The sequence below is a fragment of the Pollicipes pollicipes genome, unplaced genomic scaffold (assembly GCF_011947565.3).
Source record: "Pollicipes pollicipes isolate AB1234 unplaced genomic scaffold, Ppol_2.1 Scaffold_1600;HRSCAF=1878_pilon_pilon_pilon, whole genome shotgun sequence".
Taxonomy (NCBI): Eukaryota; Metazoa; Arthropoda; class Thecostraca; order Pollicipedomorpha; family Pollicipedidae; genus Pollicipes; species Pollicipes pollicipes.
Genome location: NW_023595962.1, coordinates 26,415,904 through 26,433,933, shown reverse-complemented (window position 1 = coordinate 26,433,933; position 18,030 = coordinate 26,415,904). Strand labels below are relative to the sequence as shown.

At 51.5% G+C, this 18,030-nt stretch overlaps 1 pseudogene; it reads left to right on the top strand.

The window, feature by feature from the left end:
* The first annotated feature begins 448 nt into the window (after nt 1-448).
* LOC119089415 (nose resistant to fluoxetine protein 6-like) lies at nt 449-9,760 on the top strand (annotated as a pseudogene).
* The last annotated feature ends 8,270 nt before the right edge of the window (nt 9,761-18,030 follow it).

Genomic DNA, 18,030 nt, shown 5'->3' with positions numbered 1-18,030 from the left:
AAATTGGACCAGGAAAACCTTGTATAGCGAACACACGCTGGAAGACGTGCGAACTTCCCAGTGCGATTTATTACGGGGGCTAGAGAGCGCCTTCAGGTAAAGCGTAACATCACTTTTGAAATATTCTAACACTCCGCTGCAAACACAGCGAAGCACACTTTTGGCGTGCCATGAGCAGCACGAGATCAGGGTGTCTTCGTTAGATCTTCAATGCATTCATGTAAGTTGTTTAAAACCGTTGATACCATGGCACTATCGCCCATCAAATGTCGCCGAAAAAAACGGTCTTACTGCAAAACAGGCACTTACGGCTGCGCTAATGACGTCATTGGGACCTAATCTAAATTACCAAGTGGACCTAACTTTGGTAAGATAGCTCTGGTGCTTTGTGACTCGCTGTTGGAAACTCACAAGAAATAATCGAAATCGCTCCCAAGGATTTGGATAGATGCAGATGGTGAGTTTTCAGTTCGTGATTTAAACGTTTTCTAGCTTCACCTGACATGGGCTGCAGAAGCCAGAGCGTTTTGTTCAGTGAGCATGGCGACTTCTTTACCTTTGTATCGGAATCGCATGATAGCAGTGATAGGATGCAGTGATGGGATGAAGTGCCCAATGCCAACGATAATTCGACGTTCAAAACAATCCAATCCGGGAGAAGCCTGGCGAGCGCCGCTTTGGTGTGTTTGATCGGACGTATATGATTTGGCCCACTGGTCATCAGCAGTGTACCAAAGCCTTGCCGCAGTGCGCGCGGCGAATTCGGTGGGCGGTTTGAAGGGAAGAACGCCGATTGGGCTGCTGGTTGCTGCCTTGCTTAAAGCGAAAAACCTATGGGCCAAAAACATAGTCGAATTCATGGGCGTAGGAACAGGGGGGCCAGAGGGCCATGGTTCCCCCACTTTTCAAGGTGGGAGGCGACCAGCAATGTTAACTGCCCCCCCCCCCCCTTCAGATTAAGGTTGTGTTTAGCTTGCTTTTGCACTACATACCGGCTTACCCACTTCACCAGTCATCTTCCACAAGATGCGTCATTTTTATTTGTTTTGTCATTGGTCATCACTTAGTATCACAGCCACAGGGCCAACGCCGCGCGGCAAATGGAGACTGCAACGCCGGGAGTCCATGGTGTTGTTGCTATGACGCGAGCGCGCATGTTTAAAACCATATTACGTAGCTTTTTTCAGAAATAAATTCTGACTGCATCTTGAACATTTTAAGACGAACATATATGAGCCATGTTAATGCAAATTTGGGACCTCATTTTATCTACAACCCACGTTCATTGTGTCCGCCAATATCTCTCGAGAACACAGAAAAACATGGAACTGGAGTCTATGTGATAATTATTGGAACACCTTTGGGAATCACGGATGTTGTTGTGGCAATGAGGGTTCCTGCGCTGATCCGGGGCCAACTGGTGGGTCAGAAGGCCTCCCGTGTCAGGGAAGGGGGCGATGTGATAACACATCCTCTTAATGGCCTCCGAATCGATCAGGAGATGCGCTGCTTGTCGCCAGGATGACAGTCCAGAAGACACTTCACGATGGGGCGGAATGACCCTTCAGCCTTTGACCAAGGAAGGTAACGTGCCCTCGATGGTCTGCTCAACTTACCCGGAAGGAAATAAGAGATTTCATTATTGCTGAGTAAAGTGGGGGTCTCATTATTGTTGAATAGAGTGGGTCGAAATGAGTAAAAAAACAAACGAACAAGGCCATCCCACGTTTCCCTAAGAACGTTAATTTTGTGTGCAGAACGGATCAGTGAAACAATTACATGCTTAAAGGTAACTGTTTCAAAAACATCATCATTTTCGCCCGCCGGCGGGCCACGGCTAAAAATAAGCCACTGAGCTAACGCTCCGCGGACTGTGGAATCTGCAAGCCTGGTGTCGAGGTTTTTGTTGCTGGAACACCTTTAGACAGGCATGGGTTGGCCATGTTAATACACATTGTTGACCACTCCATCTCCAATCAAATTCAATGTTCAAATTTCGATCAGATACATCGATTTACAATGAACATTTGTGATGTCCTTAACGTTTGTAGACTCAGATAAACCATTCCGAGAAGGCTGTTGAACTCTACCGAAGAGTCAACTAAACCATGGCAAATAAAGGGCACCGGAAATTTAATCCATGCGGTCTTTCAGCGCCTGATTTATGGAGCAGACCTTAAAACACAGACAGAATTTATATCACAGTAGCTTCTGATTTCTGTTCCGGTTGCAAAGTAAAAACATCGATAAAACGAAGAAAACCGTATCCCTTGTTAACAAGTAAGCGATATCCGAGGACCTTTTTAGAAAGGAAGGGGGGGGGGGGGCACCACAAGAGCGGCTTTTGTCAACCCTGTGTTCCCCTTTGGCGAGACTCTGTATACGCCCCTGCCTATACACAAAAACAGATCAAGTCGTCTACGTTGGATGATGAGCAATTAAATGTCCGTTGGGCCAATTCATGCCTAAGGCACGCGGCTTCCCGGAGGCTTTTTCCTGCAGTGGCGTGGTGTAAGGGACAATAATGAGGGAAAAGATACTGCTGCAAATGTACCACATATGTTTTACACAACAATTAGTAGTAATGCTGATCCATAAATATGCAACAAAGCGGCCATACAATCAGTTCGCAGTCAGTCATGCGGGAGACAGCCGGGCCAGGACAGTGGTCGCCGACGGCGGATGGGAGCAGGGCCCAGATAAGAAAGATATGGCAGAAGTGCACTCGTTCTGTGGTTTGGTTTTCAAAGGCGAATCTCCAGTTTGATGGCTTTTGTCACATTGCTGTCGGCGAAGCTTTCACATTTGTTTCCGCCTAAAGTGCTGCGACAAGCCTTATTCTTGAAAGGCAGCCAGCGCGATGAAGGCGCATGGAAAATCTGTCGCACTGTGAGCATCGACTCACCGTCAAAGTTCTCACCGGTCTACGTCGAGGCCGTAGTTCTGCATCTACCCTGTGTATGGAGACGCCTCCTCAATGACCCAAAATGTCTACCCTCTCGTGGAATATCGCCTTCGCAGGAAAGACAATGTTGCAGAGTTGAAATGGACAAATAACCTTGGGAAGCTGGATAGCCTTATTTCTGAATGACATAGATGAGTCGAATAGACAAGACTGTGCATCAGCGAGAAACAGCTCTGGATGCATATCTAGCGCAGCAGCATGGCATTCGAATAAAGAGCGATAACATCCTCCATCCCCACCATCCCCCCTCTCCCCCCGGTCATCGGGCTTGCCTTCCAAAAAGTTCCTGAAGAACACCCTCAGAACACCCCCGGCTTTTTGAAGCGTTCTTACACCTATATGGTCGAATTAGACAAATTACTGGGTTCTTTTGGTCTTGGATGGCGCAGATCCACTGCTGGCGTCTCGCAGAGTGATAACGCTCGAAGCAGTTTGGTCTCCTTGAAGTGAAAAATGGGGTTTTAAAATGTTTCGTACTGTAGATTGGCGTTACTCCTACTGCAGCTATTTTCTGCTACACTAGTGCCATTTCCGACAGTCGGAACTCCTGATGCACCACATGACACCTGGTGTTCCACTTCTATTGCGACTGCATGAACCTAGGAATCTAATACCCGGTCATTTATTTACGTCCTACCCCAATCTACTATTTCTATGCAACCTTTAAAAGTCGAAGATGAACAGAGCCGTCTGAGCGTTTCCCCATCTTTGCCACCATCCACCGGACACGATATACATGTTATATGTTTACAAGTCCGATGTATACATGGTTGGACGTTGAACTGGGTGCGCGGCGTCTGGCCGCTCTGCGGTACCCACCCTCCATGGGGGCGAGCACGCCCCTTATCCGCACAGCTCCCGCAAGGCCCCACCCTCCATGAGTTGAGCAGGCGTCTTGCCTTCACAGCTCCTGCATGGTCCTACCCTCCATGGGCCTCTTTCCGCCCCTCCCTCCCTATGTCACCTCTCCCCCCTCTCTCTCTCTCTGACCCCAGACGGGGGACCTGGGGCATCCAAAGGATGAAACAGGCAGCCCAATTTGATAACATTTTTAGCTAAAAGATACGCTTAAAGCTGCGATCATAGCTGTTACTCTTCAAGCGTGGCAGTGGCCAAAAGTCGACTCGCCGCTCACCCGTTAAAGGAGCCCAACGAATTCGCCGCGCCCGCCACGGCAAGACTTTGGTACACTGCTGATGGTCATGCTCTCAAGCGATTCCCTGACAGAAGCAAAATAGTCGTGGCGTAATTATAAAATAATAAGAAGTAATCGAAGCGTGGCTTAAAGAGCACATGCTTTTGTCGTCATCACAAGTCAGATGAAGCCAGAAGATAGACGCAGCTACCAACTAGAAGGTGGCATGTGCATTTTTAACAATTTTTGACATGTACTGTAATGAATTCTGAGCCATTCTTAACTTCGACACCCCGTGCATATGCATCGGAACTATCTTACCGAATTTAACAATTCGACATTGTTAAGAGCCTGTGTTCTCGTTGCTGTGTGACGTTTAATTCCATCTGAAACTCTGTGCACCTCACATGGAATAGCAGCCGCACGTTCGTACGTGCCCCAGCACGTTGACTAGGCCAGGTTTTTTCTAGTTGGATTTTCCATGCTATACGCCACTGCTGTGATCAGTTCCGCGTGACGTAAGCGTACGCGTTTTCGGTGCACCACAACACGACCGAAGTTTGTGTTTCTACAGTGAGCGTATGTCACTACAGTAACAAAAGCGCGTGTCGCCACAGTAACAAAAGCGTGTGTCGCTAGCAGCAACAGAAGCGTGTGTCGCTACAGTAGCAGAAGCGTGTGTCGCTACAGTAACAGAACCATGTGTCGCTACAGTAGCAGAAGCGTGTGTCGCTACAGTAACAGAACCATGTATCGCTACAGTAACAGAAGCGTGTGTCGCTACAGTAACAGCTCAATATACTGGAAGACCGCGAAAGCGAACAAAAACGTTATTTCATCCAGATAAAGAGCACAGTCACGGTCAGATAGCAAAGTTCGTCGATCGTCCTGATTTGTACGCCGCCTGAGTTCTTCAGGGACGCCTGATATCAGCATCCGCACACCAAACCTAGCGCGTTTGTGACGGCGGCTCCACCTCATCCGCCCGATAGGCGCCGGCTAAAGGCCGGCCGCCGCTCCCGATGCCGCGTCACTCTGCCGCAGCGGCAGACGGCGGACGGCGGACGGCGCAGGCTAGTGGCGGCCGCTCGCTGGTGACCTCTGCCGTGACTCCTGTGATCCGGCGACCTCCCAGCCGGCGATGCTGACCGCGCTGCTGACGCTGCTGCTGGCGGCGCCGGCGACGCTGGACGGCGCGCGCGCCGGGCGCCAGCTGTTCGGCTACCTGCCGCCGCTGCCCGGCCTGCCGCCGGCCGGCCTCTCGCCCGACGCGCTGGACCTGCTGTCCCAGCAGCTGGAGCGCCTGCCGCTCGACGGCGGTCGGACGGCCGTCGTGTCGCGTCTGGCCATGCCCACCCTGCTCGCCGACGACACGCTCTGCCGCAATCACACGGCCATCTACAGAAGCGAGCTCACCAGTTCCCTGTGGGCCTTCGCCAGTGAGTGACGGAGACAGGATTGACGGGTAGCCGCTGGCGCGTGATGAGTATGCTATTCAGGTTCCCCTAACACCGCCCGGCAAGATAATAAGCCGTGCGGTAAAGCTGGTGGACTTGCTTTTCCATACAACAACAGCCATGCCTAAATTTTGGGACCATTAAAACTAGGAAATGCTCACTTTGCGAACTACTTTTCCGTGTACGGGCAGCCCGGGATATGGTTTCGGGACAACCAGGGCGGCAAATGAGGTTTTGTTGAATGCTAATGCTACTTACTCCCAGAACGCCTCGTCGCCAAAAAATAGCGTAGGCAGGGAGGTGAACACAAACACATAATGAAATGTAAAGCGCGTGGGTTGGAGCCGGACAGCACGTGATATCGGTCTTGCTGATAGCCGGCTCTCAACAACAACTAGTGGGTTCTCCTTTCACATAATTGATGCCCTAATGAACGTCTGTCATGAACCTCTATTGTCCGTTGGATATAAGGTTTTCCGTTCCGTCCAACTTTGGAATTTATGTCTTTGTAAGGAGGTTATCAGTCCTCACAACAATGCCACCTGGCATCACTTCTCTTTTGAAATTATATTCAACAACGATAGGTAAACCATTTGTATCCAACTAATAATAAGCTATAGAAATAGTAATAAGTTGAGAAGTGGTTTTAGTAAACAAGACCCTTTATAGACAATTTGTTAGCCCAAGCCAAGGGCAAAAATTGCTGGCTAACTGCACCCAAAATAGGTGACCAAAGAACAAGTACCCGTAGCACGAGCCAGTTCTCACCAAGTCCCGTGTTGCAGTGTTCGACGCCACCGGCAAGCTACCGGACGGGTTCCTGGTGGGGAACGTCAACGTATTCGGCAATTTCGACGAGTGCCTGGCCATCGACGTGCACCTAGGACCCGGCACGCTACCCGTACCTACCCGAGGCGGGGCTCCACTTTGTCGGCCGGTACGTGCCCGTGTCGGTGGCGCCCGTCGCATCAGCCGCAGCCTCGCAGCAGCCCCGCCTCGGCGGAGGACGGCAGCGAGGTCTGGGCGCGCCGGCGCTCCTGCCCGCGCTGGGCGTCGCCAGCGGCGCCATCGGCATGTGCGTGCCGTCCAGCTGCTCGGCCGACGACACACGTCTAGCTCTGCAGACGCTGCTGGGACCCAACGTGACCGTGGTCGAGCACGGCTCCAAGACGGCCGAGGACTCGGTGCAGCTGCAAGCCGCGGACGTGGTCGTCGTCACCATCATGGCGCTGGTCGGTGTGCTGATGGTGGTCGGCACGGCGGTGGACGTGCACCACCGGCGGAGCGCGCGGCGCGTGGCGCGCCAGCTGCGCATGACCCCGCTGACCGACAGCTGCAACCCCCGGCTGCCGCAGATGCTGCTCGTCGACGGCGACAAGCCGCCGCCGCTGCTGCAACGGAAGCCGTCTGCTCTGGGCACCACGCAGCAAGCGCTGGTCGCCTTCTCCGTGTACACCAACACAGAGAAGCTGATGAACACGACGACCGGCGCGGGCACGCTCTCCTGTTTGCACGGCATTCGCTTCCTGTCTATGACGTGGGTGGTTCTGGGACACGCCACTAGCCAGATCGCGACCTACACACAGAACTTCCTAGTCGCCGTTGACTGGTTTAAAGGACCCTGGTTTGAGGCTGTCGCAAATGCCATGCCAAGCGTGGACACGTTTTATCTCTTGTCCGGGACGTTAGCTGGCATATGGCTTCTGTGGCGCTTATGAGAAGAACAAGAAATTCAACCTGCCGCTCTTCTATATACACCGTTATTTAAGACTAACTGCCCCTTATGCCATGATAATTGGAATTACTGCCACCATTTTTGTCTATCTAGGGGATGGACCTATATGGCAGTCTTCCACCGCACCTCAGCAATCTTATTGCGTTCACGACTGGTGGAAGAACCTTCTCTACATTCAAAACTTCTTTGAGTTTGACAAAATGTGCGTGGGCCAGTCTTGGTACCTGGCCACTGACATGCAGATGTTTGTGTTCTCTCCTCTGGTCCTGCTTCCGCTGGTGTGGCGACCGCTGCTCGGCATCATTTGGCTATGCGCTCTCATTGTTGGCTTCCTGGCGCTTCGAGTGACAATCTGGAGCGTCAAAGACCTGAACCCCATATTTTTGATGCTCAGGCCGGGTCACAATGATGAAGACTTACTGAACAATTATGGCTATCCCTGGACGCGTTGCACGGTGTATCTGCTGGGCATCGGGCTGGGCTACCTGCTGCACCGGCTGCGCGGCAGACAGGTGACGCTGCGGTGGTGGCAGTGGCTCCTCGGCTGGATTGTCGCCTTCGCCATCGGCATCTCCGTCGTGTACGGCATGACCGGCTATCAGATGCCCTGGGACCCGCAGCCGAGCAAGGCGGTGGCCGTGACCTACGGAGGTCTGCACCGGTTCGCCTGGGGCCTCGCCGTCTCCTGGGTCATCTTCGCCTGCGTCACCGGCTACGGCGGGTTCGTCAACATGCTTCTGTCCTACCCGGGCTTTATTCCGCTCAGCCGCCTCACCTACGCCGGCTACTTGATCCACATCAACGTGCTGTCTGTGGTGGAGGGCTCGGTGAAAGGCACGATGTACGTCGATGTGGTAAGGCTGGTGTACAGGCTCCTGGGCCACATCATCACGACGTTTGCATTTGCTCTGCCGTTCTCCCTGGCTTTCGAAGCGCCCTTCATGAACCTGGAGAAGATGCTGTTCCGCTCAGATAAGCCCAAGTCAGAGTTTAGCACGCACCCTGTATCGGCAGCCGAACACAAGCGAAACCAGTAGGATCAGTGTGTTGGTGATGTCCGATTCTCGAGCGTCCGGAGCGCTCCAGCAAAGTACTCACACACACTAGACACACACACACACACACACACACACACACACACACACACACACACACACACACACACACACACACACACACACATACCCCCACCCCCCACCCCACATATATATAAGGACAGACATTGTCGCAAACCCAGGCGCAGAAAGGAAGCCGTCCTGCTATCTTTACCTATCTTTCTGTGAATCCATCTATAGATCTAGCTATACATATTCGCGTTTTGCCAGAAGAGTTGGCGATCTGTCCGCATACGGCAAATTTATACACACAAGGTTTTAGCGTCAACAGATCCAACTAATGCTGCTAGAACAATACACAGATCAGTACACTTTTGCTGTGTTCCGTGCCCCAGTGGTGAGGAACGCGTTGCGAGAAGGCGATATATAGTTTTTAAATCTGGAAAATAGGAACGCCTAATGAAAAACCGCCTCCTGGACTTTTCGTAGAAAACGTTGCGGATAGTGAAGTGTTCATGAGCCTCTCTATCTGAGAAAGCACGAAACGGTTCACAAACTGTAACCCCTACTCCGTAGAATCCTTTTATGCAGTTCAGACGATATACTACGTGTTGCGGGGAACAACCAGTTTTAGAGCCACGAAGAATCTTATCTTTGCCTGGCGTTCACCACCTGGCACTAACAAATCTGGATTTTTTTTTCAACTCTGTGTCGCCCCTCCAGGAAGAGGATTACAAAGCTGTTCAGCACGCGGCGCCAGGCACGCGGGCTCCCTGAGAGCTGAGTTTCCGCGCGTACAGATGGAGTTGAAGGATGCCGTAAGGTTGTGCTAGATTGACTTAAAGCTACCGGTTGACCTTAGCTCTTGACCTTAAATAACCAAACCTGGCATGGTTGCAGCAAATGTCGGCTGGCAGACTGCGTGTTCCTTTTGGAGGGTCCGCCTGGTTGGCGGCGGGATGTGCGACGCCTCTTGCGCTGGCACAGCTCGGAAGCTCAATGGTCCTTATCGCTGAATGCGATGTTCAAAAACACGCAGGCCATGCTGCTTCGTGATAGCTGATAGAGAGCAAAGGGGCCTTCAGCTCATCTGACAACTACGGTCAATGGCACGGCGCCGCGACGTATGTATGTATGAGTGTGTGACGTATGTACATGCAATGTCCGTAATGCTACTTACCTCTATCGTATCTCCCGAGAAAGTTCACCAGCCTCACCTATCACACACAACCTTAAGTTTCCTTGATGTCAACCCATGAAGACACTGATGTTCCCCAAAACAGCATGCAGCTGGTTTCGAGCCCAGTGCTGCTGAGCTACGCGCCCAATTCGACCTTCTTTGCCAGATTTCAGAGATAATTTTCATGTTTTTGCTGTTTGTACTGTTCAAGAATATAGCTCATTTCAAGTGTTTGTCACTGCGATCGGTTTGAGTTATCCCACTTGGTAATTGTGTTGAGTAGTGTGCGCTGATGTTCACAATAAAGAAGAAGGAGAACAAATGTCATTTTTAAGAAACTTTGCTCATTTTCGACGCTCAGGGAGAAGAGATCATCTTTTGTCCATGTATGCTACATTTTATTGCTCGTCATAGGCGTAGGAACGTTTCAGACGGAGGGGTGCTAGTGCCAATTTTGAAGCCGAGTCTTTCCATGCACCTTCATGAACATTCTCAGAAGAGGCTGGGGTCATGGCTGCTGTAGCCACCTGTCTCACGCATATGTTTTACAGCGGCATCCTATTGGACCGTTGTGCAGCTGGATTGCTTTTTGGTATTGAAATACAGTAAAATTGAGACTTTCCATGAGTAGGGGGCAGCCAGGGTTTTCATTAACGTGGGGGGGGGGGGGCTTTTGGCTATTACCCGTCAACCCAATCTTAAATTTCTGTTAAGAACCATTTGTGTTGAAAACCGAACTGATTCGGGGATAAGGTAAAGGAGAGAGGGCTGGTGACACGCTTGACCGTGACCCAGCGGCGGGCGGAAACCAGCAGCACCCCGAGGAATATTGCCGCACCGACCGACCGGGGCGTGTTCGTCGGCATGTCCCACCGCGACGCAGCCGAACGGACCCCTCCCCCCCCCCCTCCCCACCGGCCGCGCCATCATTGTCGCCATGGGACGCGAGGCAGAGGAGCAGAACAGTCGGAGGGGGAGGTTGGATGGGCAGACCTCCGTCTGTATGGGAGGGGAGGTTGGATGGGCAGACCTCCGTCTGTATGGGAGGGGAGGTGGGATGGGCAGACCTCCGTCTGTATGGGAGGGGAGGTTGGATGGGCAGACCTCCGTCTGTATGGGAGGGGAGGTGGGATGGGCAGACCTCCGTCTGTATGGGAGAGGAGGTTGGATGGGCAGACCTCCGTCTGTATGGGAGGGGAGGTGGGATGGGCAGACCTCCGTCTGTATGGGAGGGGAGGTTGGATGGGCAGACCTCCGTCTGTATGGGAGGGGAGGTTGGATGGGCAGACCTCCGTCTGTATGGGAGGGGAGGTGGGATGGGCAGACCTCCGTCTGTATGGGAGGGGAGGTTGGATGGGCAGACCTCCGTCTGTATGGGAGGGGAGGTTGGATGGGCAGATCTCCGTTTGTATGGGAGGGGAGGTGGGATGGGCAGACCTCCGTCTGTATGGGAGGGGAGGTGGGATGGGCAGACCTCCGTCTGTACGGCGCTAGCGATGCACAGCCGGCACTCAGCTGACCGGCAGAATCGAACGCTGCGCAAAAAGGTTAAAGGCCGACAGGAGCCGTCAGCTTTTCAGAAAAGGTCACATTGCAACGTATCACATGGCAATGACACATTTGCGTCATATTGCAACGCTTCGCAACGCCGTTGCAAAGCGTCGCAACATGATGCGGAGCGAAGCGGAACTGGAATGTAGTGGATACTAAACTCACGCGCACCTGAAATAAAAATCTCATGGTCTGCTGTTGACTTAGGGTCTAACATTGGAATAGGAAACAGCAAGAAAAAAAATCACAAAAAATCTGTTCGACAAAAAAGAAATACATCTGCCTGTTCTCTGCTTCAGCTCATTGGAGCTTGAGACTGATGTTAGCAGTGTATTAATTACCGCATGGTATTAATTGAGACTGTACAGTGTTATAAAGAGATTAGATTAGAGATGAAGAGAATAGATAGATTAGAAAATATCAATGAATAACAAACCACTAGCGGCGAACTGATCAGGCCAAAATCCCAGACTATGATGTGTTCCGTGGCGAGTTCCTACGAGAAGTGGAAATAGTTGACTGAAATTCTTGTTAGCATCAGCCAAGCAGCGGCGCTCCTTTCCGTCTCGCACGTGCGTTGTTCCAGTGCAGGGCTCGCTGGGGGATCATTGGTGCCGACATTATGCTTAATTTTAACCCCGTTCTGGCTCTGGCCGCAGCGTTACGCAACGGAAAGTAGCCAGCGCGGGGCGGCCTTTAGCCTCCTGCCCTTCTGCAAATGACACAGCTCTGTGTAGTGCCAGCAGTGTCCTTGTCTTTGATCTTGGGTTTATGCCGCGGCCACCCCATGTCAAATAGGGCGTGTGTAAATAACGATTACGGTAATACCTTGAAACGCCTTGGCGCACTGCAGTACCGTTTCAGCCAGGTCTGTAACATCAAAGTCTTGATGTGGACAACTTGTCGCTATGAGCGCCTTTGTTATTGGGTCGTCACGAGGTGTAAGTTATAGACGCGAGGCAACACCTGGCTGCAAATGACTGAATATTTTCATGATCGTTTGAAATATGATGACGATCGTTTGAAATATTAGTTGGTCGCATAGCACTGCGGACTTACATGAGTCGTCGCGGTAGAAGTAATGTCGCGTTTTAGTGACCGTCAGGCCAGGGACATAATTTGATATTCTGTCCGAGACTCGTTCACCCCTCATCTGGGGTAGGGGATGTGTGCCAGGAGCAAACGCTGCGCATTTAGCGGCAGGTTTTGCCCATTTGTTCCCGTTTAACCTCCAAAGTTGTTTTGAAACACGACATTGAACTTGACGTTTTTTTAAAGAAGATGAAATGCCGCGCAGAATTCTTGTCTTGGGTCTTTGGATCGTAATACTCGCAGCGGCAATAATGTATCGGCAACACGGAGTGGGAGCCTCTGCGCTGACCTCACCCGGCCGAACGCTTCCATGTGCTTGCTGCCTACGAAATTTTGATGGCGTTAACATTCGGACTGGAAAACTGGTCATAATTTGCAGAAATGACCTGTATCGCATAAAACGAATATCGCTTTTGAGTATTGCAAGTAGAAGTGATATGGCTTACAAGTAAAAGCTATATAGGTTTTTGGAAATCGCAATAATGCCAAATTTTTAATCACTTTTTAATCAGTTAGTCATTCATCAGTTTTTTTCCTGTCTTTGAAGCTGTTTTTGTCTAAGACTCGCGTTTCATATACCTCGTTGCAATATAAGTCATGTCACGCACAAGTAAAGGTTGTATCATATCTTTCGGTACATATAATGACGTGAGTACGTTTTCGAAGCATCCTGTTGTCGTGCGGCACTCATCGCAGGCGCAAGTCCTTTCAGAAGAAGTAATGTGTCGTAGTAATGTCAGAGCACTCCCGTCGATAGCAGTCCTTGTCGTGTCACTGGTGTCATGACACCCGCTGGCGGCGATCCCCAGACGACCAACGCTGCCTTAACGCCTCGCGTTCCACAGAAAAACATGACTCAACAACTTTTCAGCGTCAAAATCGTCCACAGAAGTCAGTGAGGCGTATGCCATTTTGAAGTCAGCCTCTTCTATGCAACACAATATCGCAAATTGATGCGAAAATAAGTGTGTCCGTAGACCTGGTTTCTTCACATGCAGTGGAATCCGCTACCGTTTTCACCTTGGCACATCCCCAGCAGTCCCAAACAGCCACCGCCGGGCTCGAAGCGACGCCGCGCCGTATGACCCAGGGGCAGAAGTGATGCTGCGCTGACCTTGACTTGTCCTTGACGGCTTCTGCTGCGGCGCTGTTTCTCGGGATTCGGGCCTTTTTTCGGGCTCGGCGCTCTTCTAAGGCGCCGCTGTGGGTCAATGTCACGTGCGCAAGCAGGGCGCGGGCCAGACTCACTCACGCGTGCATGACGGCCGCTACTGGACACCGGCTTCCCAGGGACGTTACCATAGCAACGACTGGCACGCTCCAGTGCGCCAGAGATGTGCCGGTTTTCATTCGAAGACACTTCGTTGGGCAGGAGCCGCCGACACAGCAACGCAGTTCGTGCACTCCGCCGTGATGAAGCATGCTTCTTCAGGGGTCAGGGCGCAGCACTGGGGCGTGTTTTTGCATAGAGTCCGCCTCAACGATGTGGTGTGTTGGTCTTTGATTGTGTGTTAGTGTCAAGGTCACCCGAGGTCAAATAGGGCGAGCGTAAGGGTCACAGTGAGACCTTGTAGCGCGCTGCCGCAGTACAGCCTCTGGGTCTCACGATGTATTCATGCCCATTATTTATGCTCGTATTTCATGTTGGCGATTTACGTAACATAAAGGTTATTTTATTTAATTTTTAACTATGGCTGGCTTTAAATTCAGCGATGTCCTTTCGTGATAAGCACGTCCACCGATCTATAAACTTGACTACGCCAAACCAGATGACCCTCGATGTCTGTAGGAAGCGCCACATACTATTGATATGAAGCAAGTTTTGCTCTGCTTGATCTCTTGCGTCTTCGACTTCATACGCTTGACGAAACGACCAGTCATTTGTTTTTTTTCGATTAGCAGTGGCATATATTTTGTTATGCCTGATACCCAGCCTCCATTTCCATTTGGTTTATAAAAATAAGCATTGTGGTCGATTTATATACCAAAACTTCCAACGTGAAAAACATTTGGATGTTTCAGAACCAATGTTGGAACGATTAGGTACCAAAAAGTTTACTGCTTGGCTAAGGTGTCATTGTTGAATTGATGTAGCCAGCGTGGCAGCTTGAACAATAACGCTGTGCTGTGCGAACAGCAAGAGCTGACATGTGGAAGGCAGGGATGGTTTATCTGATAGTGTCAGCCCCGAGCGGTATCTCTCTGGCGACTTGACTCGCGGGGCCCTTATCTTCATGGCACGCATCAAAGTCCAACGTGACTGAACGCACTTTTTAGATCAGAAGCAAGCGAGGCGGTGGATTAGCGGAAGCATGACAGTTTTTAGCGGCACGTGACAATATGTCTTTGGCGCCTGGGTGGAGGCTAAATGTTTGGAATTCTCGGCACGCGGTGGGCTGTCGGGAAAATAAAGCTGGTCATGCAGGGCGTCCGGTCGAAATCGTACGATGGAGAATAACTTAATTCAGAACTACGATGGGTAGGGACATCTAGTTCATCATCATCGTCGAATATGTAAAACAAATACAAAGACTGCATCGCGGCCGGTATGTGCTCACCTCCCGGGTAGGCTGTCACACGCAAAGTCGTCGCTAGAGCTCTCGGCACGTGTTACCCAGCATCTCTCCCGTTACATCTCTTTCGTTTGTCGTTTCTACATCATGATGATGAGCTGCCGGAAGCTCCCCAGACCTTTAACCCTTATCTGGTGTAGCCAACCTTTCACGCAACCCGACAGGACAACATCTAGCTGAGTCAGATCAGGAGGGTCAGGAGAGGATTCAAGAGGGTCAAAAGAGGAGTCAGAAGGGTCAGGAGAGGAGTCACATCAGGAGGGTCAAGAGAGGAGTCAGGAGGGTCAAGAGAGGAGTCAAGTCAGGAGGGCTGGGATAGGATTGAGGTTAGGAGAGGTCAGGAGAGGAGTCAGGAGGGCCAGGAGAGGAAACAGGTCAGGAGCGTCAGGAAAGGGGTCAGGCCAGGAGGGCCGGGAGAGGAGTCAGGTCAGGAGTATCAGAGAAGGGGTCATGTCAGGAGGGCCAGGAGAGGAGTCAGGTTAGGAGCGTCAGGAGAGGGTCAGATCAGGAGCGTCAAGAGAGGAGTCAGGTCAGGGGGGTCAGGCGAGGAGTCAGATCAAGGGGGTCAGGAGAGGAGTCAGATCAGGGGACCTCAGCCACACATTGGCCACTCCGCTGATCCATTATTCGGGAAACCTTGAGTCCAGGGAACTTCACTGCCTTGGCAAAATGACTCCGGCCTACTCCCAGTCATTTGCACGACTGCCGTCGTACTCCTGCCATAATGTTCCTGGCAGATATAACAGCGGCCGGACGTGGCTCGTCTCAGTAACGTGACGATGCAACGGAGCAGTGACGTCATCTCACCGTATTGACAGCCTTCAGCCAGAGGCATTGTCAGACCGGAAGTTGAGCTTTTGCGTAGCGTTGGACGCACAGCGCCATCTACAAAGAGCTTCGATGAAATGCGGCGACAATGCTTCACAATTTGAAAGGATTCAACGTCTTTTATGACTGCGGCCAACTAAAGCAAAAGACGCCGACACTTCGGGTACATCTGGTCGCAGGGAACAGAACTGTGCAGGGCAGCGGAGAACTCGTCAGGCATTGGGCAAGAGGTTCACAGTGGCCCTTGAAGTCTCTTTCCATGCGCCGCCGTAAGACAGCTGCTCAATCTTCCTCCCATAACGCGATGGTTCTCGCGCATATAGGATTATAAGGTTGTGTAGAATGAATGAGAGCGCGGCCGAAAATACGCCAACATCGACAAACCGAAACTGATTATGCTTTCATAACGTCGGCCCGGTCTCGGCCCCGCCAATCGCGCTCTGATGGCTCAACAGACTGGCAGGTCAACGTCCTGATGGCTTAACAGGACGGCAGGTCAACTTCCTGATGGCTTAACAGGACGGCAGGATGCCCTGACGGGCTTTACAGACCGACAGGTCCACGCCCTGACGGCTTAACAGGCTGACAGGTCAATGTCCTAACGGCTTAACAGGCCGACAGGTCAACGTCCTAACGGCTTAACAGGCCGACAGGTCAACGTCCTAACGGCTTAACAGGCCGACAGGTCAACGTCCTAACGGCTTAACAGGCCGACAGGTCAACGTCCTGACGGGCTTAACAGGCCAGCAGGTCAATGTCCTGACGACGTTTTTGAAACCACTGTCAAATGCTTGCAACCACATGCGTACTACCACAATGCTCTGAGCCAACAGGAGTGCAGGTGTTTTTAAAACTGCGATGAACTTATTGTTAGACACCTTGCGTGCAGGGCATTTGACAAAACAATTAAGCCACAAAATTGCAACGTCACCAAAATGTTAATGCTCGAGTCCGATGAACATGTAAAGCGTGAAGTTTCCAAGGCGAGCAAAGACTGCACAACATGAACAGAAGCCCGGCCCAGGTCCTGAAGCCCCGAGCGTGCAGCACCGCGCGGCCAGCACATGTCGGCGGGGAGGGGGACGATAACTCGTGATGGGGACTGTGCGTGTCGACCTGTGCGGTTGCGCGCGCCGCAGCGTAAATAGCGCCATCGACGGCTTCGGAAGCTTCTGAAAGTCAGATCTCGGCGGCCAGAGGAGATCAGGTGTCAGACCAGTTGCTCATCGTTAGTGAACTGGCTTCAAACCGATCAGCTCTCCCAGTACTGCCTCTGAAGCCGTGATCAACACTGCCTCCGAAGCCGTGATCAACACTGCCTCTGAAGCCATGATCAACACTGCCTGTGAAGCCGTGAGCAACACTACCTGCGAAGCCGTGATCAACACTGCCTCTGAAGCCGTGATCAACACTGTCTCTGAAGCCGTGATCAACACTACCTGTAAAGCCGTGATCAGCACTGCCTCCGAAGCCGTGACCAGCACTGCCTCTGAAGCCATGATCAACACTGCCTGTGAAGCCGTGAGCAACACTACCTGTGAAGCCGTGATCAACACTGCCTCTGAAGCCGTGATCAACGCTGCCTCTGAAGCCGTGATCAACGCTACCTGTAAAGCCGCGATCAACACTGCCCCTGAAGCTGTGATCAACACTGCCTCTGAAGCCGTGATCAACAGTACCTGTAAAGCCGTGATCAACACTACCTCTGAAGCCGTGATCAACACTGCCTCTGAAGCCGTGATCAACGCTACCTGTAAAGCCGTGATCAACACTGCCCCTGAAGCCGTGATCAACACTGCCTCTGAAGCCGTGATCAACACTACCTGTAAAGCCGTGATCAACACTGCCTCTGAAGCCGTGATCAACACTGCCGAGCTCGCGGGACAGACTCGCTCCCCGGTCCGTGACATTGTCGATATAACTGTCTGTTTACCTCCGCCAGGTCCGCTGGTTTCCCATCACCGCCGCCCCGGCCGCCAAAATCTAACCCCGGTTTCAACCATCTTATGCTTTTTTGTTAAGATATATTTTGCGTATCCCGTATTAATCGGGTAAGGAAAGACGTATTTTGTTCATATTCTAAAGTTGCAAAAGTTGAAACCCATGCCAGATCAGCTTGCAATAAAAATGCTTTCAAATATGCACGGCATATCTTCCGAGAAGTTACGCTTTGTGTCACTGAAAGCTGCACGATCCTTCGACCAGAGGTAGCAGACACACTTTAGACGTAGTGATTGAACGAACAAAGTAAGCGACCGAACGGGGTCAGAAAGGCGACACCAAATCCAAGCCCATCTCGTTTGCTTTTCAAATGGAGTTCGCAAATAGCTCACGGCCGTGAGGGCCGTGCTGGATGGAGAAGTAGCTCGACAAGATCGTCGAGGAATTATGCACTACGTTGAATTATGCGCTACGTTAATTAAGGGTACGTTAAAGCTCACACTGATTAACTTATATTC